This window comes from Rana temporaria, chromosome 4, assembly GCF_905171775.1.
Source record: "Rana temporaria chromosome 4, aRanTem1.1, whole genome shotgun sequence".
NCBI lineage: Eukaryota > Metazoa > Chordata > Amphibia > Anura > Ranidae > Rana > Rana temporaria.
Window position 1 is genome coordinate 18,033,547 of NC_053492.1, and position 27,681 is coordinate 18,061,227.

The following is a 27,681-nucleotide window of genomic DNA, read 5'->3' on the forward strand; positions in this document are numbered from 1 at the left end:
TATTGATCTGAGCTTTATAAAAGAGCTTTTCTAAAAGCTAAGTTTTGTTCATCTTGTGTTACTGTCAGATCTTGCAGGTTCACTGTTCAGTGATATTTGATAGGCATCTCAGTTCAAATTTTGTTTAGTTTTCCCTAAAGAGCTTTTATAAAAGCTAAGTTTTGTGTTCAGTTTAGTTAAATTTTGTGTAGTAAGTGTACACACTGTTAGTGTACATTTATTTCATCTAGCTTAGCTTAGTGTGTGTTTAGTGTCTGTGTTTTGTGTTTAAAAAAAAAAAAAAAAAAAAAAGTTAGTGTTTGTTTAGTGCTTTTTTTTTTTTTCTTTAATTTTGTAGTCCTTGTCTGGTGTACTACTTTTCTTATAGTTTAGTAGCTGTCTGTGTACGTCTTTGTCTGCGTGCCTGTCTTGTAAAAAAAACACAAAAACACATTTTGTTCACATTTTCCCCCCCAATAAAGTTTAACCCCCCCACACACATATCAGCAATTATGAGCGGCATCCGTGGCCGTGGCAGTAGGGGTAGGGGAGTTACTCCCAGTGCTGGATCGCTGCCAGCACGGGGTACCTCTCGTGCCCCTACTAGTGGTAGAGGATCGGGTGCAAGGGGAGTACGCCTGATCCGGGAGTTCTTCCCATCGGGCAGCCGCCCGATATTGCCATCTCAGGCTCAAGTAGTGGTGGACTACATGGGGCACAGCAGTGCCACTGAGTCGTCGGTCCCGACTCACAGTAGTACCACCATTACACCGTTGCCTGTACTACCCCCCCCCAGCCCCCAAGAGTCCAGCATCTTACTGTTCGACAGCGACAGTGATAGGGATCTCTTGGGGGAGGCCATGCATCAGGCAGACCTCCAGCTCTGTCCTGATGGTCAGGACCTTTTTGAAGGGATGGATGAGGAGGATGGGATACCTGCTGGCAGTATCCCAGAGACATCCCTTCAAACTGGTGCTGCTGTTTTGGTGCAGGAAACAGCAGCACCTAGTCAGACCCAGGCGTGGGTGAGGGGACAGCGGAGCCAGGCTAGAGGCTCCATGTCACGTGGTTCCCTCAGACCAACACATCTCAGCCCTTGGTCTGACATCTCTGGGGGCGAAGAGGGTGACCCATCATGGTTGCCATCTGACGCGTCGGCTCACTACGTCAGTGACGACGGGGAAGGTAGGCACCCTGGTGAAACGGTGCGCCAGGTCACCACCAGGGAGACCATCGTCAGGGTCTCCACTGGTGATGGCAGCAGGAGGTGTCAGGAGGAGGAGCAGCAGCAGCAGCAGCAGCAGCAGGCAGCTCCACCTGTGCGCACCGAATCCCAGCAGGTGCAAGTAAGCGTCACCCCATCTGACAGGAGGGCGGTGCTGAAGTCACCTGTCTGGAATTTCTTTACCCTGGTGGCAGACAACCCTACCGTGGCCATCTGCCGGATTTGTAAAGTGAGGGTGAAGAGAGGGAAGTGTTTGGCTCGGGTGGGTACCACAGCCCTGAACCAGCACCTCAGGATAAACCACTGGGCGTTGTATGAGGAGATGAAGCGTGGTGGTGGTAGCAGCGCCACCACCACAAGTGAGCAGGGTACAGCAGCCCCTGCCACATCTTCATCTGTTTCCAGCAGGTCATGCCCCCCCGCTCCCTCTAGTAGAGGTACTGGTACCGGCAGCCAGACCTCTACTTCCACAGCACCCTCCACGTCTGTGTCCCGCACTGCCGTCCGGCGCCAGGCGTCGATTTCAGACGCCTTTGACCGCACCACTCCCTTCCCCCCTGGAGACCGACGTGTGCGTTCCCTCAATGGGCTCCTGGCAAGGGTTATTGCCCAACATCTGCTGCCCTTCAACATAGTTGACAGCAACCCCTTCAGGCAGATGTTGGAGCAGGCCCAACCCCAATGGCGTGTCCCCAGCCGCCATTTCTTTGCCAGGACTGGTGTCCCTGCCCTACACCAGCACATTGTTCAGAATGTAACCCTGTCGCTGGATCACGCTGTCAGCGACAGGGTTCATCTGACAATGGATGGCTGGACCAGCAGGCATGGGCAGGGACGCTACATCAGCTTCACGGCCCATTGGGTTTCCCTCCGAGGCGTCGGTGAGGGATCGTCGGCAACCGATCTTGTGGTGCCGCCCCGGGGTGTCCAGGGGAGAACTGCTGGTCTCCCTCAAGCCACTGTCTCCGCAGCTGCTGAGCCTCCCAGCAAGCGCCCCCGTAGCTACTCAAGTGTGGGGCACGTGCGCTGTCAGGCCGTGCTCCAGCTTGTTAGTTTAGGGGACCGGAGACACACTGCAGAAGAAGTGCTGAAAGCACTTCAAGCTCAGGTCCAGAAGTGGCTGACACCCCGAAGGCTCCAGCCAGGTATGGTTGTCTGCGATAACGGCAGCAACCTACTCGCCGCCCTCCATGCTGGCAGTCTGACGCACGTGCCCTGTCTGGCACATGTCCTCAACCTGGTGGTGCAGAAGTTCCTGCGCACTTATCCAGGGTTGAGTGACATTGTGGCAAAGGCGCGTAGGATTGCCAGCCACTTCAGGCGCTCCCCAACCGCTACCGCGTCCCTGTCCAAATTGCAGCGGAAGTACAATCTGCCCCTTCACAGGCTGATTGTGGACAGTGTGACGCGGTGGAACTCCACCCTCCACATGCTGAAGAGGTTGTGGGAGCAGCAAAGGGCGGTGAGGGAGTACCTGATGGAACTAGGCACTCAGAGGGCTTCACCACAACTCCCTTTCATCGCCTGTGCGGAGTGGGGGCAGATAAACCAGGTCTGCCAAGTGTTGTCCTCCTTCGAGCAGGCGACCAAGATGGTCAGCAGTGAGCAAATTGGCCTCAATAGCGTGCTGCCAATACTGTTCATGCTGGAGAGGACACTAGATCGCCTGCTCGAGGCTGGGGAGAGTGCCTTGGTGGAGCAGGAGGAGTCAGCAATGCTCCACCGAGACCAGGGCCAGGACCAGGAGGAGGAGGAGGAGGAGGAGGATGATGATGAAGAGGAGGAGGAGGTGGTTGCTGGTGTCGTCCCGGAGTCAGGGCCTGGTCAGGAGGGAGAGCCGGTGTTGGGGGCACCGATAGTCCGGGGGTTGGGCATGTCTGAGTTTGACCAGCAGCGCCTCAGGGAAGAAGAGTCGCACCTCATTCACCTGGCCAGCATTGAGGAGTCACAGCGGGCTGTGCTCTTCCCCATGGCTGCCCACATGCTCAGATGCCTCAGGAGGGACCCCCGGGTTAAGACCATCAAGACGAGGGATGATTTCTGGATGGCCACCCTTTTGGATCCCAGGTGCAAGGGGAAACTGGAGCAGTTCATCCCAGCCAGCCGGAGGCAGCACCGGATGGAGGAACTGCAGGCAGCCATTGTCAGACGGTTGGAGCAGGCAACTCCCCGGCCTCCAGTTGTCCCCCCTCATCTCACCCAGCAGGTGGCTGCACCCAGCTGCAGCCGAGCAGGGGACCTAATGGAAGAGATGAGGATGTTCTTCCAAACCGAGCGACCCAGTACCACCACCAGCAGCAGCAGCAGCAGTCACCACCAGCGGCTGGCCCACATGGTGGCAGACTACATGGCGTCCGTCGGTGCTTCTGACAGTATGAGCACCGACGACCCCATGGAGTACTGGGTTGCCAGATTGGACACCTGCCGCGAGCTCGCTCAGTATGCGCTGGAGTTATTGTCTTGCCCCCCCTCCAGCGTACTATCTGAGCGGACATTCAGCGCGGCAGGTGGGGTGGTCACGGACAAGAGGACCCGTCTGTCCACAGAGTCCGTGGACAGACTCACATTCATAAAGATGAATGAGTCCTGGATCGGCGGTGACTTTCTGGCACCCGTCGTCGGTTCAGGGCGCTGAAGGGTCCCTTGCCATGCATTCCCTGATGAAGCCCCGGACCTGATGTATTTACAGTGCTGAATATAACTATTTCAACATCAGAGAAAATCAATGTTAATATTTGGTACAGTAGGCTTTCTTTGCAATTACAGCGGTCAAAAATTTCTTGTAGTTTTACACCAGCTTTGCACACACTGGAGGAGGGATTTTGGCCCACTCCTCCACACAGATCTTCTCTACATCAGTCATGTTTCTGGGCTATCGCTGAGAAACACGGAGTTTGAGCTCCCTCCAAAGATTCTCTATTGGGTTTAGGTCTGGAGACTGGCTAGGCCACGCCAGAACCTTGATATGCTCCTTACAGAGCCAATCCTTGGTTATCCTGGCTGTGTGCTTTGGGTCATTCTCATGTTGGAAGACCCAGCCTCGACCCATCTTCAAAGCTCTAACTCAGGGAAGGAGGTTGTTGCCCAAAATCTTGCAATACATGGCCCCGGTCATCCTCTCCTTAATACAGTGCAGTCACCCTGTCCCATGTGCAGAAAAACACCACCAAAGCATGATGCTACCACCCCCATGCTTCACATTAGGGATGGCGTTCTTGGCATGGTACTCATCATTATTCTTCCTCCGAACACGGTTAGTGAAATTATGATCAAAAAATTATATTATAGTCTCATCTGACCACATGATTTTCTCCCATGACTCCTTTGGATCAGTCAAGACAATTATGTCAGCAGTTATTTCACACCCTATATACTCTTATTAAGACTGCTGTACATCATGGCAACTCCTGCCCATGTGATATGACTCTGTATCAACTACTACTGTTAATACTACTACTGATGCTTCTGCTGCTGCTGCCGCCCAGTCAATACACCTATGTCAGCAGTTATTTCACACTCTATATACTCTTATTAAGACTGCTGTACATCATGGCAACTCCTGCCCATGTGATATGACTCTGTATCAACTACTACTGTTAATACTACTACTGCTGCTTCTGCTGCTGCTGCCGCCCAGTCAATACACCTATGTCAGCAGTTATTTCACACTCTATATACTCTTATTAAGACTGCTGTACATCATGGCAACTCCTGCCCATGTGATATGACTCTGTATCAACTACTACTGTTAATACTACTACTGCTGCTTCTGCTGCTGCTGCTGCCGCCCAGTCAATACACCTATGTCAGCAGTTATTTCACACTCTATATACTCTTATTAAGACTGCTGTACATCATGGCAACTCCTGCCCATGTGATATGACTCTGTATCAACTACTACTGTTAATACTACTACTGATGCTTCTGCTGCTGCTGCCGCCCAGTCAATACACCTATGTCAGCAGTTATTTCACACTCTATATACTCTTATTAAGACTGCTGTACATCATGGCAACTCCTGCCCATGTGATATGACTCTGTATCAACTACTACTGTTAATACTACTACTGCTGCTTCTGCTGCTGCTGCCGCCCAGTCAATACACCTATGTCAGCAGTTATTTCACACTCTATATACTCTTATTAAGACTGCTGTACATCATGGCAACTCCTGCCCATGTGATATGACTCTGTATCAACTACTACTGTTAATACTACTACTGATGCTTCTGCTGCTGCTGCCGCCCAGTCAATACACCTATGTCAGCAGTTATTTCACACTCTATATACTCTTATTAAGACTGCTGTACATCATGGCAACTCCTGCCCATGTGATATGACTCTGTATCAACTACTACTGTTAATACTACTACTGATGCTTCTGCTGCTGCTGCCGCCCAGTCAATACACCTATGTCAGCAGTTATTTCACACTCTATATACTCTTATTAAGACTGCTGTACATCATGGCAACTCCTGCCCATGTGATATGACTCTGTATCAACTACTACTGTTAATACTACTACTGCTGCTTCTGCTGCTGCTGCTGCCGCCCAGTCAATACACCTATGTCAGCAGTTATTTCACACTCTATATACTCTTATTAAGACTGCTGTACATCATGGCAACTCCTGCCCATGTGATATGACTCTGTATCAACTACTACTGTTAATACTACTACTGATGCTTCTGCTGCTGCTGCCGCCCAGTCAATACACCTATGTCAGCAGTTATTTCACACTCTATATACTCTTATTAAGACTGCTGTACATCATGGCAACTCCTGCCCATGTGATATGACTCTGTATCAACTACTACTGTTAATACTACTACTGCTGCTTCTGCTGTTGCTGCTGCCGCCCAGTCAATACACCTATGTCAGCAGTTGTTTCACACTCTATATACTCTTATTCCTACTGCTGTTCATCATGGCAACTCCTGCCCAAGTGATATGACTCTGTATCAACTACTACTGCTAATACTACTACTGCTGCTGCTGCTGCTGCTGCTGCTCAGTCAAGACAACTATGTCAAAAGTAATTTCCCACTCTATATACTCCTATTACCACTGCTGTTCATCATGGCACCTCCTGCCCAAGTGATATGACTCTGTATCTACTACTACTACTACTACTGCTGCTGCTGCTGCTCTGTCAAGACACCTATGTAAAAAGTTAATTCCCACTCTATATATACTCCTATTACCACTGCTGTTCACTGATACCACTGATAGTTAATTTATCCCTTAACTACCCCCATTTGTGAGGGTCGGGGTTTTCCTTTAAAGTCCCATGCAAATCAATGGAAAATGTATGTTCCCACATAACTTCTGTACGCCTGGAGATATTTCAATAATACCCGCTATACATATTACTTATATGCCAAATAAAAATATATAACAGTTAAATTAACCCTTACCAACACCCTTATATAAAAGATGGGTATATTTATATTACTATGATTTTCCTCCCCAAAAGGTTAAGATAGGAAGACCGGGCAACGCCGGGTATTCAGCTAGTAATAGTATAAAATGTTTTCGGTTATTATTAAGCTAGATGTGTTGATGTTGATGTTGATGTGTTAGATGTGAAGTTAGATGTGAAGTTAGATGTGTTTAAAAAACTAACAATTTCAATAAGAAATGAAACCTTTGCAAAATATAACATTTTTTATTAAAAAAAAAAAAAAAAAAATTAGGACATTAACTTCTGAAGCTCTGTCACCTCATCCATGTTTTTCGCCAGTTGTTGCACCAGTTGTTGATTTTGGCGCATCAAAAACAGTATCTGCTGCTCATTTGCCATTACTCTCTTCGTGAGGTTTTTCATGGCAGCTTGCTTCACCTCTAGCTTTTTTAGAACTGTTAGGATATAAGAAAAAAACATTTGGATTTCAAAGACCGTTACGAAAGATTATTTTCAGCCATAAAAATAATAAAGTCTGACTTAAGAGACTCTATGAAAGAGGATCTGGCAGAGGCAATTCTCTTCCTTAGAACTCTACATTGCATTTATTTGCATTTGCTAAGCCTAGAACTACATTTCAAGATTAATATAAACCATTTCTAGGTTTTTCATATTTTTTTTTTTGGGTTCATTATAGATAAGCTTTGTTTTGGTTCTAAAACAGCCAAATAATGTGGTCTGTATTTTTGAACTGTTAAAGATCATGTTCCTGATGTTTAAGCCTGCTGCTACTATCCAGTCACTTGATTGTTTTCATTGTGTTTGTCTTTTGCTTAAACTGTGCAATACAGTAGACTGTTGGCTTCCCAGCCAGTAGTCCTGTGGTAGTTTGCGTTTCTTTCCCTCAAGGAATCTATAAAATACATTTGCATATTAATACAGAGGAGTCGGAGTCGGGGAGTCGGGGAGTCGGAGTCTGAAGTACATAAAACTGAGGAGTCGGAGTCGAAAAATTTATCTACCGACTCCACAGCCCTGCTTTAAATGCTGTCCATTTTTAGAGCTACATTTTATTGTTGAAATTTTATTAATATATGTGCACATATTTACCCTCCTGATTGACGGTATAATTAACCGTCTCATCCTGCTCCTCTTCCTCGTCACCCACTACTCCACCAGAAGTTTCGGGGGGGGGGTGCAGCTCCTCCTCTTGCTCCTCCACAGGAACTGGGGGTGGTGATGTGGATGGCCCTGGCTGCTCCTCCTCATCCCTCTCCTCCTCTTCCACATCCTCCTCCTGCTCCTCCTCTGCGGCCTGTCGCCTTGTGCGCTTGGGGCGCACAGTTGGTAGCGGAGCTCCTATAATAACACAATGTTCATATATTATAAAAATGTTTTCTAATGACGTATGCAAATTCTGTGTACTCTACTGTATTGTATATGAATACAAATTAATTTATATAGACAGTTAACCAATGGGACAATGTTATATTAAAGGGTCTTGTGGGCACTACAGGGGACTGAGCGTGAGCTGGGCTGCCACCATGGTAAAATGAGCTGTTTTTGTCTCCTTTGTTTTGTTCAGACGATCTCATGTTAAAAAAAAGTACTTGATGGAGTACACAGGATTACTATAACAACCCCACGCCTAACACAGGAATTTAGTGGGAATCTATATATATAAAACTCAACGTGTGTGTGCATGTATGTATGTATGTTCCACCATCACGTCCAAACGGCTAAAGATATTTACATGAAACTTGGCACACAGGTTACTTATATGTCAGCCACAAATATAGGATTGGTGGTTTAACCCATACCCACCCCCATTTGCCTTGGTCAGGGTTTTTCTTTAAAGTCCCATTCAACTCTATGGGAAATACATGTTATTTCATAACAGCTGTAGATATTTCGATAACACTTGGTCACATGTTATCTATACGTCCACTTAAAGTATAGGATCGTTAATTTATCCCTTAACTAACCCCATTGGTGAGGGTCGGGCTTTTTGTTTAAAGTCCCATGCAAAGCAATGGGAAAAGTATGTTCCCACATAACTTCTGTGTTCCTGTCTGCTGTCCCATGTTTTTTTCCAACAGTACTATGAATACCTTGGCTGGTGGTGATATATGTTACAACAACATGGCGTCTTGGTTAACAACATCTGACCTTACATTAATTACATATGACCTTCCATAACTGTCCCCAAGGGACCCGGGCTGGCTCAACGCGATTGCCACTGCGCTGACAAGCCATTCACCTCTGCAGCTAGGGGTTCGGATCCCGCTCTCGGCTACATGTGAATTGAGTTTGGTGGTCTCAGCTCGGCCCCCGGTGGGTGTGCTATGCGAGGTAAGCCTGCGCTTAGTATGCCCACCTCCCTCCCACAAAAACCACCACACTTACACACGCACTCGCAATTGGGTTAACATGCACGCACTCTGACCATGCGGTCTCTAAAAAGAGAGGCGAAGGACTAACGGGGCTGGTTGAGCGGGCAAATCCTCTCACTCCCTTATAGGGAGTCCCTCTGCCCCGTGGGGCTTCGAAGCGGAGCAGGTAGGACGGTCTGTGTGGGAGGACCCCCTCACACCCGCCATTGCCACCCGGGGCATGGAGAAAGGTGGCAGATTACCTCTGGGGGAGGCCTGCCTACTCCCAACTCCTGCAGTCCGGCTCCTCTCTCGAGTACACGCACAAAATACACTTTAGGGAAAAAAAAACATAACTGTGACCAATAACTTACCAGGATGATATTTATTCCGGATACGCCTGACCCGGTTCATCTGGCGCCTCTTCAGGTCGGACCACTTTTTGAGGATCGCCATGCGAGTGTGTTCTTCGCCTAGTTCCTCAATCAGGGAGCTTATAACTCCCTGTTTTTCTTGCTGCCTCCGCAGCTCATCGTATCCTGTTTCCAGGAACTTCTGCAAGATGAAGAACAAAGTATATTGTAATACTTTTGTTGACAGCCTTATGGATATATGACATAAATGTATGCTATTCAACAATTGGAAGCATTCTCGCCTTATTAATCAATGACAGGGGTAACATGACAGATTTTATATACTGCCATTTCCGTCGCCACCTTTTTTACATAAATATAGCAGCCATTATCATTTGCATAATTATGAATATATACTAACTTTTAAACTAGACTAAAATGCAGTTGAAGATAATGAAATAACAGTGGTCAAAATACTTACACAAATCAGCAACTTTTCCTCAGATACAGTGAAATTACTTCCAACCATCTTGCTCTGCGATTGCGTTGCGATCATAAAGTTGGAAACTGGCAAGGGTCCAGGAAATGGTCGCGTGTTGTTCGCGTGTTGATTGCGCTGCTTGGACCGAGATGGGTCCATATGGCTTCGGCTGTATGGACCACAGTAACTCTTTTCCCTGTCAGGAGCCTAACGCCCCGGGGGGTCAGAGACGGGACCTTTTCGGAGGACCACTGACGTATGCAACCGTCGCAGTTTTTTGTGATGTCACTCTTTAGGTGTGTGCAAATTTTTCCTTGCACCGGGTGGAGTTTTTGGGTTGTGTTTTGCACGCCACAGGCTTTTCAACAGAAAATAACCAGCTGGAGGCAGAATGGTTGCAAAACACTACGGGTTTGTTACCTAACTCTGGGTTTCAAGACCAGTCCACCTCCAGCTGTTGCAAAACTACTACTCCCATCAGCCACGGTCTTTCAGTGCATGCTAAGAATTTTACTTTTGCTGCATCTAGGGTGCCACAGTTTAGAGACCCGTGCATAAAGGCCTGAAAAATGTGGGCCTGCAGAACTTACAATACTAGAAGTGCCAGCATTCCCAGGCATGCTGGAAGTTGTAGTTCTGCAACATCTAAAGGGCAATATGTATTCGAACGTCCTTGGGCCTTGAGGACACTGAAGTCAGGACGTTCGCATACGTCCTATGTCCAAAAAAATTTTAAATTCATTATGCTAAATAACAAGGAAAAGTGCCTAAATACACATTTGCCAACCAGGGTGTCTGCAGCTGTCCAGGCATGCTGGGACTTGTAGTTTTGTAAAAGCAGGAGACACATTTTTGGTTAAATACTAATATCTGATCATATATACTAACTTTTAAACTAGACTTAAATGCAGTTGAAGATGATGAAATAACAGTGGTCAAAATACTTACACAAATCAGCAACTTTTCCTCAGACTTTGAGAAATTGCTTCCCACCATGTTGCTGTAATATTGGGAAACTGGCAAGGCTCCAGGAAATGGTCGCGTGTTGTTCGCGCAATTGCGCATGCGCGATCGAAAAATCGCAATCGCAATATGTATTTTGGTTAAAATATCATACATATTCGATTTCAGAGTGCTGCTACAGCAGTTTTCGAAATATCTGCAATAAATTTCGCATTCGCATGTTGCGATATTTCGATAAAATATCAGGAATATTCTGAGCCAATCAGAGCGCTCCTCCAGCATATCTCGAAATTGCGCAATAAATATCGCATTCGCATGTTGCGATATTTCGATAAAATATCACGAATATTCTGAGCCAATCAGAGCGCTCCTCCAGCATATCTCGAAATTGCGCAATAAATATCGCATTCGCATGTTGCGATATTTCGATAAAATATCACGAATATTCTGAGCCAATCAGAGCGCTCCTCCAGCATATCTCGAAATTGCGCAATAAATATCGCATTCGCATGTTGCGATATTTCGATAAAATATCACGAATATTCTAAGCCAATCAGAGCGCTCCTACCGCAGTTATTAAAAAATCGCAATTATTTTCGCATTCGCAATAGCGAAAAATCGCATTCAATTAATTTCGATAAAATATCACGAATATTCGAATTTAGCGAATATATCTCGAATATTCGAATATATATTCGAGATATATCGCGAAATCGAATATGGCATATTCTGCTCAACACTAGTGTACATATTGAATCACGTATTATTTGGTTTTCACATTATCTTAGTTAATATTCAGCGCAATATATATTATATAATTTTTGCACTATTTTGTTTGACATACATCACCTTATTGCTGCGTTTATTATTTGGTAATTTTGTTAATGACATTTTTTTAAATATTTAATTAGCGCTGTAGTACCATTTTTATAGTTAAGTTACACTGACTTAAAATTTCTACCTAAGTGCCCGATCTTCAAAGCACTTACCTAGAAATTTCAGGCCGTGTAACTTAAGTGCCGCCGTCGTAAGGCGGTCCTCCTCTCCTGGGGGCGTTTAAAATTTAAATGAGGCGCGCTCCCACGCCGGCCGTACTGCGCATGCGTGTGACGTAATTTTTCCGACGTGCAGCGCGCGAACGTAATTAACGCCGGGCGGCTTTGAGAATTTCGACGGGACACTAAAGTTGCGACGGGTGAAAAAAAAAAGACGCGCCGGGAAAACAAATAATTATAAAAAAAAATGACAGCGTCGCTCAGCATGCATTCCTGAGAGGGAGAACTCCATGCCAATTTTCAAAGAAAAAACCGGCATGGGTTCCCCCCCCCAGGAGCATACCAGGCCCTTAGGTCTGGTATGGGTTGTAAGGAGATCCCCCAAGCCGAAAAATCGACGTAGGGGGTCCCCCTACAATCCATAGCAGACCCGTATCCAAAGCACGCTACCCGGCCGGTCAGGAAGGGAGTGGGGACGAGCGAGCGCCCCCCTCCTGAGCCGTGCCAGGCCGCATGCCCTCAACATGGGGGGGTTGGGTGCTCTGGGGCAGGGGGGGCGCACTGCGGGCCCCCCCACCCCAGAGCACCCTGTCCCCATGTTGATGAGGACAGGACCTCTTCCCGACAACCCTTGCCGTTGGTTGTCGGGGTATGCGGGCGGGGGCTTATCAGAATCTGGGAGTCCCCTCAAATAAGGGGGCCCCCAGATACCGGCCCCCACCCTAAGTGAATGGATATGGGGTACATCGTACCCCTACCCATTCACCTGGAGGCAAAAAGTAAAAGTTAGTAAACACACAACACAAGGGTTTTTAAAATAATTTATTATTCTGCTCCGGATGCCCCCCCCTGTCTTCTTTATTAGCTCTATTACCAGGGGGGGCTTCTTCTTCCACTCTCCGGGGGTCTTCTTCCACTCTCCGGGGGGGGTTTCTTCTTCCGCTCTCCGGGGGGGGGCTTCTCCGCTCTCCGGGGGGGGGCTTCTCCGGACTCCGGGGGGCTTCTTCCATCTTCTCCCCTCTTCCGCTGTTGACTCGGCGAACCCCGGTTCTTCTGCAGATGTCCGGTGCCTTCTTCTTCAGCGCTGGCTGCCTGCTTTCTTCGTGTGTTAGCTCAATTACTAGCAGGCAGCCATCGCAGTCTTCTGTGACGTCACCTTCTTCTCTTCTGTTCTTCTCCCCTCTTCCGATGTTGCCTCGTCGCCTCTTGTCACTGTAATGATGGAAGCGCGCCTTGCATCCCATTTATATAGGCATCACCGTCCCATCATGCTCCGGTAGGTACCCACGTGGTGGGTGCACGTGGGTAGGCACCCACCACGTGGGTACCTGCCGGAGCATGATGGGACGGTGATGCCTATATAAATGGGATGCAAGGCGCGCTTCCATCATTGCAGTGAGAAGAGGTGATGTGTCAACATCGGAAGAGGGGAGAAGAACAGAAGAGAAGAAGGTGACGTCACAGAAGACCGCGATGGCTGCCTGCTAGTAATTGAGCTAACACACGAAGATAGCAGGCAGCCAGCGCTGAAGAAGGCACCGGACATCTGCAGAAGAACCGGGGTTCGCCGAGTCAACAGCGGAAGAGGGGAGAAGATGGAAGAAGACCCCCGGAGAGCAGAGAAGCCCCCCCCCGGAGAGCGGAAGAAGAAACCCCCCCCGGAGAGTGGAAGAAGACCCCCGGAGAGTGGAAGAAGAAGCCCCCCCTGGTAATAGAGCTAATAAAGAAGACAGGGGGGGCATCCGGAGCAGAATAATAAATTATTTTAAAATGCCTTGTGTTGTGTGTTTACTAACTTTTACTTGAGGGGACTCCCAGATTCCGATAAGCCCCCGCCCGCAGACCCCGACAACCAACGGCAAGGGTTGTCGGGAAGAGGTCCTGTCCTCATCAACATGGGGACAGGGTGCTCTGGGGTGGGGGGGCCCGCAGTGCGCCCCCCTGCCCCAGAGCACCCAACCCCCCCATGTTGAGGGCATGCGGCCTGGCACGGCTCAGGAGGGGGGGGGGGGGCGCTCGCTCGTCCCCACTCCCTTCCTGACCGGCCGGGTAGCGTGCTTTGGATACGGGTCTGGTATGGATTGTAGGGGGACCCCCTACGTCGATTTTTCGGCGTAGGGGGGGTCTCCTTACAACCCATACCAGACCTAAGGGCCTGGTATGCTCCTGGGGGGGGAACCCATGCCGGTTTTGAATTTAAAAATTGCCGTGGAGTTCTCCCTCAGGAATGCATACCAAATGCCGTCGCTTGAATGGGCCTTTACAAGGTGTGACTAACTTTCCACATTGTAAAACCAGCCCTAGTTTTGCGCAGGCAAATTCGGAACTTACGCAGAAATCACAATGATGAAATGCTTTGAAAATCTGCTTAAGTCCTCATTTGCATACGCAAAGCTGCATTTCAATGAGAAATGCCCCCAGTGGCGGATGCGGTACTGCATCCTAAGATCTGACCGTGTAAGTGTCTTACACATGTCAGATTTTCTGCCTAACTTTGGAAAAAGCCTTTTGAGAATCGTTTCCAAAGTTAGGCACAGACTGAACAGCAGTTAAGTCTGCGTATCTCTTTTGAGAATCAGGCCCATAGGGCCAAATTCTCAAAAACTCTGCGTAACTTAAATTTCAGCAGTTAAGTTACACTGACTTAAAATTTCTACCTAAGTGCCTGATCGTCAAAGCACTTAGGTAGAAATTACACGCTGTGTAACTTAAGTGCCGCCGTCGTAAGGCGGTCCTCCTCTCCTGGGGGCGTTTAAAATTTAAATGAGGCGCGCTCCCGCGCCGGCCGTACTGCGCATGCGTGTGACGTCATTTTCCCGACGTGCAGCGCGCGAACGTAATTAACGCCGGTCGGCTTTGAGAATTTCGACGGGACACTAAAGTTGCGACGGGTGAAAAAAAAAGACGCGCCGGGAAAACAAATAATTCTAAAAAAAAATGACAGCGTCGCTCAGCATGCATTCCTGAGAGGGAGAACTCCATGCCAATTTTCAAAGAAAAAAACGGCATGGGTTCCCCCCCCAGGAGCATACCAGGCCCTTAGGTCTGGTATGGGTTGTAAGGAGACCCCCCCACGCCGAAAAATTGACGTAGGGGGTCCCCCTACAATCCATACCAGACCCGTATCCAAAGCACGCTACCCGGCCGGCCAGGAATGGGAGTGGGGACGAGCGAGCGCCCCCCCCCCCCTCCTGAGCCGTGCCAGGCCGCATGCCCTCAACATGGGGGGGTTGGGTGCTCTGGGGCAGGGGGGCGCACTGCGGGCCCCCCCACCCCAGAGCACCCTGTCCCCATGTCGATGAGGACAGGACCTCTTCCCGACAACCCTTGCCATTGGTTGTCGGGGTCTGCGGGCGGAGGCTTATCGGAATCTGGGAGTCCCCTCAAATAAGGGGGCCCCCAGATACCGGCCCCCCACCCTAAGTGAATGGATATGGGGTACATCGTACCCCTATCCATTCACCTGTAGGCAAAAAGTAAAATGTAGTAAACACACAACACAAGGCTTTTTAAAATATTTTATTATTCTGCTCCGGAGGCACCCCCCTGTCTTCGTTATTAGCTCAATTACCAGGGGGGGCTTCTTCTTCCGCTCTCCGGGGGTCTTCTCCGCTCTCCGGGGGTCTTCTCCGCTCTCCGGGGGGGCTTCTCCGGACTCCGGGGGGCTTCTTCCATCTTCTCCCCTCTTCCGCTCTTGACTCGGCGAACCCCGGTTCTTCTGCAGCTCTCCGGTGCCTTCTTCTTCAGCGCTGGCTGCCTGCTATGTTTGTGTGTTAGCTCGATTTCAAACAGGCAGCCGGCGCGGTCTTCTGTGACGCCAGGGTCTTCTGGTCTTCTGTTCTTCCGATGTTGCCTCGTCGCCTGTTGTCGCTGTAATGATGGAAGCGCGCCTTGCATCCCATTTATATAGGCATCACCGTCCCATCATGCTCCGGTAGGTACCCACGTGGTGGGTGCACGTGGGTAGGCACCCACCACGTGGGTACCTACCGGAGCATGATGGGACGGTGATGCCTATATAAATGTGATGCAAGGCGCGCTTCCATCATTACAGCGACAACAGGCGACGAGGCAACATCGGAAGAACAGAAGACCAGAAGACCCTGGCGTCACAGAAGACCGCGCCGGCTGCCTGTTTGAAATCGAGCTAACACACAAACATAGCAGGCAGCCAGCGCTGAAGAAGAAGGCACCGGAGAGCTGCAGAAGAACCGGGGTTCGCCGAGTCAAGAGCGGAAGAGGGGAGAAGATGGAAGAAGCCCCCCGGAGTCCGGAGAAGCCCCCCCGGAGAGCGGAGAAGACCCCCGGAGAGCGGAGAAGACCCCCGGAGAGCGGAAGACCCCCGGAGAGTGGAAGAAGAAGCCCCCCCTGCTAATTGAGCTAATAACGAAGACAGGGGGGTGCCTCCGGAGCAGAATAATAAAATATTTTAAAAAGCCTTGTGTTGTGTGTTTACTACATTTTACTTTTTGCCTACAGGTGAATGGATAGGGGTACGATGTACCCCATATCCATTCACTTAGGGTGGGGGGCCGGTATCTGGGGGCCCCCTTATTTGAGGGGACTCCCAGATTCCGATAAGCCTCCGCCCGCAGACCCCGACAACCAATGGCAAGGGTTGTCGGGAAGAGGTCCTGTCCTCATCGACATGGGGACAGGGTGCTCTGGGGTGGGGGGGCCCGCAGTGCGCCCCCCTGCCCCAGAGCACCCAACCCCCCCATGTTGAGGGCATGCGGCCTGGCACGGCTCAGGAGGGGGGGGGGGCGCTCGCTCGTCCCCACTCCCATTCCTGGCCGGCCGGGTAGCGTGCTTTGGATACGGGTCTGGTATGGATTGTAGGGGGACCCCCTACGTCAATTTTTCGGCGTGGGGGGGTCTCCTTACAACCCATACCAGACCTAAGGGCCTGGTATGCTCCTGGGGGGGAACCCATGCCGGTTTTGAATTTAAAAATTGCCGTGGAGTTCTCCCTCAGGAATGCATACCAAATGCCGTCGCTGGAATGGGCCTTTACAAGGTTTGGCTAACTTTCCACATTGTAAAACCAGCCCTAATTTTGCGCCGGCAAATTCGGAACTTACGCAGAAATCACAGTGCTGAAATGCTTTGAAAATCTGCTTAAGTCCTCATTTGCATACGCAAAGCTGGATTTCAATGAGAAATGCCCCCAGTGGCGGATGCGGTACTGCATCCTAAAATCTGACCGTGTAAGTGTCTTACACATGTCAGATTTTCTGCCTAACTTTGGAAAAAGCCTTTTGAGAATCGTTTCCAAAGTTAGGCACAGAGATACGCAGGCTGAACAGCAGTTAAGTCTGCGTATCTCTTTTGAGAATTTGGCCCATTGTTTTTTGAATGTAATGCAGGAAAATTACTACAACTAGACATATACTCTACTGGACCTGCTAATTACAGACAACACAGAGCTGATTATATATGTGAAAGTGATGGATGTTTTAGGCAATAGCAATCACAGAGTAATTATATTTGTTGTAAATTATGGTAAAGGAGGACACAAGGGAAGGATAAGTTCACTTAAAGCGGGGGTTCACCTGAAAAAAATGTTAAAAGCCACCAGCTACAAAATACAGCAGCTGCTGACTTTTAAAAAATGAACACTTACCTGTCCGAGTCGCCGGCGACGTCGGCAGCCGAAGCCGAGCGGTAGCTCGGCTTTCGGCTTCCCCCGCCACCATCCTCGGTAAGGGAATCGGGAAGTGAAGCTATGCGGCTTCACTGCCCGGTAAAAAGGCACATTAAGGAAAACTGTCCTTTAAAAAATATAAGACTGAAGGGTCACCATCGGCATTCGAAAACAACAAAGAATGCAAGAGTGTTATCAAGGCAGCTAAAATAGATTATAAGAGACACATTGCTAAGGAGAGAAAAAACAAAATGTTTTTTTTTTTATTTCAAATACCGTATTTATCTGCGTATACCGCGCGCCGGCGTATAACGCGCACCCCAAGCTTAGAAGGGAAGTTTAAGGAAAAAAATGTAATTTTGGATGTCTTGCCCGGCGTCCATCGGCGGCCTTATCCGTTGTCCGTTTGCGGCCTTGCGCGGGGTCCGTCCAGCCTTGTCGGTGTCCGTCTTGCCCGGCGTCCATCTGCGGCCTTGCGCGGGGTCCGTCCAGCCTTGTCGGTGTCCGTCTGCTGTCTTGCCCGGCTTCCGTCTGCGGCCTTGTCCGTCTGCCGGGGGTTGCAGCGTTGTGTGGTGTTTGAGTTTGGCGCCTCGGTTGAGGCGTTTGAGGATCGGCGTATCTAGCTAATTTGCATACTCTACGCGGAAATCAACGGAAGCGCCACCTAGCAGCCAGCGTAAATATGCACCTTAGATCCGACGGCGTACTAACACGTACGTCAGTCGGATCTAGCCCACATTCCGGCGTATCTTGTTTTGTGGATACAAAACAAAGATACGACGGCGCATCCTAGAACTTACGCGGCGTATCATAAGTTCTTTGTGGATCTGGCCCTATAACTTTTGCGTAAACCAATCAATATACGTTTTTTTTTTTACCAAAAATATGTAGAAGAATATATATCGGCCTAAACTGAGGAAGAAATTTGTTTTCTTTTTATATTTTTTTTTGGGAGGGGGGGGGGGGGGATATTTATTATAGCAAAAAGTAAACAATATAACTTTTTGTTATAAATTGACGCTCATTTTTTTGTTTATAGAGCAAAAAATCAAAACCGCAAGAGGTGATCAAATACCACCTAAAGAAAGCTCTATTTGTGGGGAAAAAAGGACGTCAATTTAGTTTGGATACAACGTCGCACGTCCGCGCAATTGTCAGTTAAAGCGATGCAGTGCCGAATCGCAAAAAAGTGGCCCGGTCATTTGGCAGTCAAATCCTCCGGGGCCGGTTAAGTGGTTAACAGTGACCATACTGTCCAAAAAGATCGGGTCTAATGAGGTGCATAAAACAGACATACAAGAGATAAAAAAATACATACACGTGGGGCAGAACAAGTGTTTAACGTGTGATTGAATAATTCCATTTAGGTCCTCTTATTCATCTACTTCTCCGGTCCGGTATGTGGATCTATTGTTGGGGGGGGTCATCTTCATCCTCATCAGGTGTACTCTTCCTGCTATAACAATGTAAAGAAGAAATAGCATTGTTTTCACTATCTTCCATATCTGAGGACTTCTCTGCCATGTGAGAGGAAAGTTTTATTTTTCGTAAGAATATAATTATAGTGGCGTCCCGTCATTATTAATGTCATACGAGGTAAAGTGTATATTAAAAACCAAAATATCCTACTAGGCTATAATTTGTAGGATGGAACTCTGGATAACATAATATCTTCTTCTCTAACATTCCACCTCCTCCCTGATCTCCTCCTGTAGCGAGTCCTATATAACACGTCGCGTACATCCCGAATCTCATAGACTCTGTAGACTCCACCATGTCTCCTTACACCGGCGTCTTCCTCCTCCTCCTCCTGAGCTGTGCAGCCATCTATGCGGACAACCAACCCCACCATCCAGATCCTCCACCCCACAAGCCACCACCTCCTCCACATATTCAACCCCACTATCCAGCTCCTCCACCTATTCGACCCAACAATCCACCTCCTCCACCTCCGAACAACATAGGTGAGTCACCCAACAGGGGTCCAACACTCAAAAAATGGAAGAACTTAGGGGCCAACTTTACTTATTATTAGTTTGTTGTGTTATTTTATTTGGTTGTGTAAATTTTACTTTAAATTTGATCCCCAGACTTCTCTTTAGTCTTGCACGCTCCCCGCCTTCTGGACTGAAATGGCTTACTCCTATTTCACTGCACACTTTGAGCTTCTCATAATGTGCATTAGGAGTTGCAGTAAGTCAGGTTGAGCCTGCCTCATTTCCTGGCTGGAGGATGTCCAGCATCATCTAGTCCAGGGGTCTCCAAACTTTCTAATGAGGGGGCCAGTTTACTGTCCTTCAGACTTTAAGGGGGCCAGACTGTTGCCATTGGGAGTAGAAAAGGGTCCCCACAACAGCGTGAGGAATTGTGCCGCATCGTTGGTGTCATTGGGAGGAATTGTGCACCATCATTGGTCCCAATTGTTGGTGTCATTGGGAGGAATTGTTCCCCATCATTGGTGTCATTGGGTACAATTGTTGGTTTTATTGGGAGGAATTGTGCACCATCATTGGTCCCAATTGTTGGTGTCATTGGGAGGAATTGTGCCCCATCGTTGGTGTCATTGGGCCCAATTGTTGGTGTTATTGGGTGCCCCACCTTTGGTATTACGGGGGAGAAATTATGCCCTAAGGGCCGGATAAAATCAAGCAAAGGGCCGCATCTGGCCCCCGGGCCGCAGTTTGGAGACCACTGATCTAGTCTTTCCTTCCTAGCCAGACTGTTCCTGGCTTGTCCTTTTTATTCATATGATATGCTCAGAATTGGGGATTGTGTAAGAGAATTCATTACATTTAGAGCTGATTTACATTAGCATTGGGGGGGGGCATAAAAATAGGCATTGTCCCGATTTTACCTTCCCTGATCGCCCCCCTCAAGCTGCAAAGGTAGCTGGATGGGGTTGTACACATACCGCGGCTTTGATGCTTTGCTTTCCAGGTGCATCCAAAATTTGACCCCCTGTGACTGCCTGCCATATACAACCAGGGCTGTCTTATTGCATAAGCACTCCTGGGCATTGCCCAGGGGCATGGGGGCCCCATGATTGTCTCGCATTACATCATACTTGCCAACTATCCCAGATTTTCCAGGACAGTCACGCTTTTTACTAAGCTGTCCCAGGATGGCTGTGCCCTCCTGATCCCAGTATTGTGCCCTCCTGACCTCCCTGTGCTGTGCCCTTTGTGTTGATTAGTCTTTGATTTATGGAAGGCTTTTAATATTGTTTAAAATTGATTTTTATTGAAAGTACTTATAAACATATGTTTAATTATATCAACTATTTATACTTCAATTTTTGAGTGTAGGTGCGTAAAATGGGACCTGCTGGTAGGGGCCCAGTGCATTACTTTGCCCGGGGGCCCATGATGCTACAGTATTAAGACGGCCCTGTATACAACCTATTGAAATTAATAAGACCACACTCCAGCCACCCTGCTTCTCAGTGGTGTAGCTATAAAGGGTTAAAGTGGGCACTGAGAAGGCAACATATCATTCCCAGTCCCCTACCAACCATCTTTTGATATCGATCCACCACAGATCCAACTGTAGGGGGAGTTTGTGTTCCCTCTTATGGCAAGCAAAGAGGAGGGGCTTCCCTTCTGCTTTCTGTATGGGTGTCAAGGGCAATGCTGACGAAAGATAAATTATCCCCATCCTATGATTGCTGCTTCCAATTAAATATATTGATATTTGGCATGACACCCTCAGTTCATCGCTTGTACACCATTAAAAACAATTAGAAATCTATGAATAAAATGCATTAGAGATAAGATTCCACTTAACAGAAGCTTGGGTATCTCTCACTTCCACTACAATTAAAAATGCTTTGGCCCGGGTGGGGGGATTAAAAAAAAATGCTTTGGCAAAAGCGAAAATTTAATACCGCCCTCTTATTAAATAAGCAGTATTAACACATTTAGAAATATTAGTGAATTTGCCCCTTTCTGAGTACCATACCAGTTTGGTGCACCCAGGCCCAGAATAGGGGGATGTATAGATGTTCCATTTTTTTATTTAAAAAATGGGGACTGCGGTGCAAAGTTTCCCGTACTGAAGATAAAAGATTCAGGTGATTCAATCTGTCTTTATCTAAAAGTGAAATATCCAACTTGGGAGACTTATTGAGACAAAAAAGGGGGTGGGGGCAAAGGGACAAGGGACAGTGGCTAATGCTGGCCCTATAGTATTCCCTCCCCCAAGAATTGGTGGACTATGTCGGTACTTGGTAAGGAGATTTATTAATTGGGGAAAAAATTTCACATCCAGTTCTAGCAATATCGTGTTGCCTTGATTTTTTTTGTTAATTATTATTATTCTTTGTTTTATTCATTTATTATTTTTATTTATTATTAATAAAAAATGTATTATTTTTTGTAAGATGCAATACTATACATTTTTCTTTAGATATGTTTTAAGATAGTCACTGAGGTTTAAAAACATACATTCTCCTTATTATTTATTATTATTAATATTTATTTACTCATTTACCTATTTATGTATTTATTTTGTAAGATGCAATTTTGTTTCTTTGTTTTATTCATTTATTATTGTTATTATTATTATTATTAATAAAAGCTGTATTATTATTTTTTGTAAGATGGAATACTATCATTTTTTTCTTTAGATACGTTTTAAGTTAGACACTGAGGTTTAAAAACCATACATTCTCCTTATTATTTATTATTATTATTTATTTACTTATTTATGTAATTATTTTGTAAGGTGCAATACTATCATTTTTTTCTTTAGATACGTTTTAAGTTAGACACCGAGGTTTAAAAACCATACATTCTCCTTATTATTTATTATTATTATTTATTTACTTATTTATGTAATTATTTTGTAAGGTGCAATACTATAATTTTTTTCTTTAGATACGTTTTAAGTTAGTAACCAAGGTTTAAAAACATACGTTCTCATTATTATTTGTTTATTATGAATATTATTATTTATTTACCTATTTCTGAAATTATTTTGTAAGATGCAATACTATATTTTTTCCTTTAGATACATTTTAAGTTAGTCACTCAGGTTTAACAACATACATCCTTCTCCTTATTGTATTAGTAGTAGTAGTAGTAGTAGACATGCTGGTAGGTAAATTGGATCCTGTCCAAAAATTGGCCCAGTATATATATGTGTATGACTGTGTCCCTAGCGTGTCGAGATCCTACGGGGTAAAATGACCGCACCAGCCATGCAGACACTGGCTGGAAAAAGCGTCCAGAGGCGATTCAGTTCGCATGTGTAGCGCTATACAAGTCATTCATTCATTCATTCATTCATTCAGTAGAAGTAATATTGTTCATGTATCTCCAAGAACAAGGGCAAGAAGTACATAAAGATAAGAATAGGGGTGAGGTCACAGGGGGCAACCTCAGGGGTATGCTCTATGGAGTTTCCATTCAGTACAGCCAGATATGAGGTTCGGGTGTCTACAAGAAAACGGTCAAGTATATAAAGATAAGAAGAGGGGGTAACCTCACAAGGGGCAACCTCATGAATATGACCTATGGAGCTTCCCTCCAGTAGAGCTGGGGATGAGGTTAACATGTCTCCATGAAAACAGTCACAAAGTATATAAAGATAAGAAGAGAGGGTGACCTCACCTTGGGACAACCTCCAAGGTTAGACCTATGGAGCCTCCCTCTAGTAGAGCCAGGGATAAGGATCACATGTCTCCATTAAAACAGTCCAGAAGTTTTTAAAGATAGGAAGAGGGGGTGACCTCACAAGGGGCAACCTCGTGGATATGACCTATGGAGCTTCCCTCCAGTAGAGTTGGGGATGAGGTTAACATGTCTCAATGAAAACAGTCATGAAGTATATAAAGATAAGAGGGGTGACTTCACAGGGGGCAACCTCCAAAGTTAGGCCTATGGAGCTTCCCTCCAGTAGAGCCGGGAAAGAGGTTAACATGTCTCCAAGAAAACGGTCAAGAAGTATATAAAGATAAGAAGAGAGAGTGACCTCACAGTGGGCAACCTCCAAGGTTAGACATATGGAGCGTCCCTCCAGTAGAGCCAGGGATAAGGATCACATGTCTCCAGGAAAACAGTCCAGACGTTTTTAAAGATAAGAAGAGGGGGTGACCGCACATGAGGCAACCTCAAGTGTATGACTCATGGAATCTCCCTCTAGTAGAGCCGGAGACAAGGTTCACGTGTCTCCAATAAAAAGGTCAAGAAGTAGATAAAGATAAGAACAGGGGGTGAGGTCACAGGGGACAACCTCAAGGGTATACTCTATGGAGCTTTCAACCAGCAGAGCCAGATATGATGTTCTGGTTTCTACAAGAAAATGGTTAAGAAGTATATACAGTTAAGAAGAGGGGGTAACCTGACATGGGGCAACCTCGAGGGTATGACCCATGGAGCTTCCCTCCAGTAGAGCAAGGGATAAGGTTCACATGTCTCCAGCAAAACAGTCAAGGAGTATATAAGGATAAGAAGAGCTGGTGACCTCACATGGGGCAACCTCGAGTGTGGGACCCATGGACCTTCCCTCCAATAGAGCCGGGGACAAGGTTCACATGTCTCCAATAAAAAGGCCAAGACATATATAAAGATAAAAAGAAAAGGGGCAACCTGGGGGATATGATTCATGGAGCTTACCTCCAGTAGTGCCAGGTATGAGGCCTCCAAAAAAACAGTCAAGAAATATATATAGATAAGAACCGGAGAGAGAGAGAGAGAGAGAGATCCTCTCATTTTCACTTCATTAAATCATCACAGCAATGACTTTTCCCTTATCAAAAGGTTTATGATGAGGTTTCAATCAGACAGGGAGCTGCAAAGCAAGCTTCATCTGCTGTGTTGTCTATTTTGCTAACCTGCAGTGCTCTGGAAATCCTTTGTCAAGTAATACGTATTGTTTTTTTTTATGTTGATTTACAAAACAATAATTAAATATATACAGTAATGTAAAAAAGTGTACACTTAAAAAATGGACTCAAATAAGCTCAAAATGACTACAGTTTCTGGAAGGAGAAAAGAAAGATGATGCCATGCTCCATCTTCAAGACACTTTAGATAAAACAAAGCAAGTTTAGGCTGGAGTAAATTAGTTGTTTATACGTCCTGATAGGCGGGGGGAAGATATGGCCAAATCAAATGTTTTCTGTGTATTATATGGTGATAAAGGAACCAACCTCTTTATAAGACACACATGGTGCTGGGAACGAGGAAATGCATTCTGCTAGGCCGGGTAAAACCAATTAAAGTTCTTCTACATTTGGGTTGCAGCTTACAGAGCTTGTCCACCGGTTCCCAGGATAAGATGTCAGACCCCGTGGGTTAAATCAGAATGCAGCTTCGACCATCAGTGCGGCCCGGGCAAAAAATGCTGCGAGACCCCCTGCAATAAAGCCTGCAAGAAAGTCTAAGGTAACAATGCCAAGTTGGGAGCACAGCAAGGAAATTAAGGGCTCAATAGATAAATTCTGCATGAATTTTTCTGTTTAAAGTATTTCATGCAGTTTATATCTCTGGAACAGGCAAATCACTTAAAAAACATGCGTTTAATAGCACATGCATTCAGTTTTTTATATTGTGGTGTTTTCCACATTGTTTTACACCTTATTTAACCGCTGACCGGACATCCGGCTGCAGTAGAAAGTGAATTGTTTGTCAGTGGTATTCCTACAATTGCTACATGTTACAGTTCCAGCTCGGAGCTGCTGGTTGTCAGGGAGCTGGTACCCGCCAGTGTCCTAGCAACCAAAGACTCATCCCTACCCTGATGAGATCATAGGCTCCATGGTACAGAATGCTCATCCCACCTGTTCCCTACTAGATGATAGGCTCTAATGTACAGGACCCTCATATCTACTGTTCCCTATTAGATGATAGGCTCTAATGTACAGGACCCTCATACCTACTGTTCCATATTAGATGATAGGCTCTAATTTACAGGACACTAATTTACAGGACACTCTTCCCGTATGTTCCCTATTAGATGATAGGCTCCTATATGTACAGGATACTCATCCCACCTGTTCCCAATTAGATAATGGGCTTTAATGTACAGGATACTCATCCCACCTTTTCTCTATTAGATGATAGGATCCTCATACCCCTGGTTCCCTATTAGATGATAGGCCCTAATGCACAAGATACTCATCCCACCTGTTCCCTATTAGATGATAGGCTCCTATGTACAGGACACTCATATCTCCTATTCCCTATTAGATGATAGGCTCTAATGTACAGGACACTCATCCCACCTGTTCCCTATTAGATGATAGGCTCTAATGTACAGGATACTCATCCCACCTTTTCTCTATTAGATGATAGGATCCTCATACCCCTGGTTCCCTATTAGATGATAGGCCCTAATGCACAAGATACTCATCCCGCCTGTTCCCTATTAGATGATAGGCTCTAATGTACAGGACGCTCATACGTCTGGTTCTCTATTAGATTATAGACTAATGTAAAGGACCTTCATACCTCCTGTTCTCTATTAGATGATAGTCTCTAATGTAAAGGACCCTCATACCTCCAGTTCCCTATTAGATGATAGGCTCTAATGTACAGGACCCTCATACCTACTGTTCCATATTAGATGATAGGCTCTAATTTACAGGACACTAATTTACAGGACACTCTTCCCGTATGTTCCCTATTAGATGATAGGCTCCTATATGTACAGGATACTCATCCCACCTGTTCCCAATTAGATAATGGGCTTTAATGTACAGGATACTCATCCCACCTTTTCTCTATTAGATGATAGGATCCTCATACCCCTGGTTCCCTATTAGATGATAGGCCCTAATGCACAAGATACTCATCCCGCCTGTTCCCTATTAGATGATAGGCTCTAATGTACAGGACGCTCATACGTCTGGTTCTCTATTAGATTATAGACTAATGTAAAGGACCTTCATACCTCCTGTTCTCTATTAGATGATAGTCTCTAATGTAAAGGACCCTCATACCTCCAGTTCCCTATTAGATGATAGTCTCTAATGTAAAGGACCCTCATATCTCCTGTTCTCTATTAGATGATAGGCTCTAATGCACAGGCTACTTGTCCAGCCTGTTCCCTATTCCGCCTGTTCCCTATTAGATGATAGGCCTGTTCCCAATTAGATGATAGGCTCTAATGTACAAAACCTCCATGGCTTCTATGGGGTAGGGCTTGGGACCCAATGAGGTTCCTTAAGGCCCGTACACACGATACCAAAATCAGACGGAAAAATTGGTACGACGATCTGTTTGACGTTTTTTTCGGATCGTTATTTCGGTGTTTTCGACAGCCGATTTCGCTTTTTTTCATCAGACAAAATATGGATGTGCAGACTATAAAATTTTTGCCCGATGTGAACTCAAAGTCCGATTTTCGTTTCATTGGTATGGTTTTCTTATGAAAAAAAATCATAAGAGCAAGACTACGCATGATCAGAAACGAAAGCACACATACAAAACTATTCAACGCCACTTCTTAAGTTGTATTATTTTCGTATTGCGAGTAACCTCTTCACTTTCGACATGAGACTAGCATGCCATAAAAAACAGACGTGCCGAAAATCTAAGCGTGTGTACGAGGCTTTAAGCTATACAAAAAAAAGAGGGCTAGACTGAGATGTGTCATCAGTCTGCTGCAAGCTGGAGGAGGCATTTACGTTGATATATTACTGAGCATGCTGCACTGTACATGAAAATTGTATTTGATGCTAGGCCCTCTTGTATTTGCCTAATATTCCCATCTGCTTATTATATATTTCTGTTTTTTGCAGATTTGGCTGCAGACCAATATGGGAAGACACGGCTCCTCCAGATAATTCCCAGTTGAGTGTATAACATGAAATGTGGGTGTCTCAGGTGTAATTCCCGTTGTGCATTGTGTGTTTCCATCAATAAAATACATGACAAGGATTGGTGTGTACTCAGATTTTTGTTGGACAAGCTGGTGCATTCTTTAAAACTGTTAAATCTGCTTAAATGTTTCCTTCCCTGGTTCCTCCCTCCTCCTCATCAACCTGCTAATGAAAGTTTTAAATACAACCTTTCCCTTTTCATTACATTACTGTGCTTCTCTATGCAATGCAGGCAGATCATAGCTGGTGGGAGGGGCCAGAAGGGTGCTGTACATCACTTCCTGACAACATCACAGCACCCGACTCCTCTCAAGAGACCTCAACCCTGATGGAAGCAGTGGGCTGGCTCTAGGGAGGAGTTATGCAAATATTAACATACCTTGATGGATAGATGTCAGCCTGAAGAAGTGGGTGTTCCTAGGCAGGCTGTTTAACCATTTTCC

General features: G+C 46.3%; 1 protein-coding gene and 1 long non-coding RNA gene across 3 annotated transcripts in view; one reads left to right on the top strand and one right to left on the bottom strand.

The window, feature by feature from the left end:
• LOC120936004 (waprin-Phi3-like) overlaps positions 1–27,681 on the bottom strand; it is a 50,785-nt gene that overhangs the window by 19,943 nt on the left and 3,161 nt on the right. The gene's annotated exons all lie outside the window — the stretch shown is intronic.
• On the top strand, positions 19,122–27,296 carry LOC120936005. Its single transcript, XR_005748571.1, has 3 exons — positions 19,122–19,379; positions 24,660–24,800; positions 27,158–27,296. It is a non-coding gene; the product is annotated as an uncharacterized LOC120936005 (long non-coding RNA).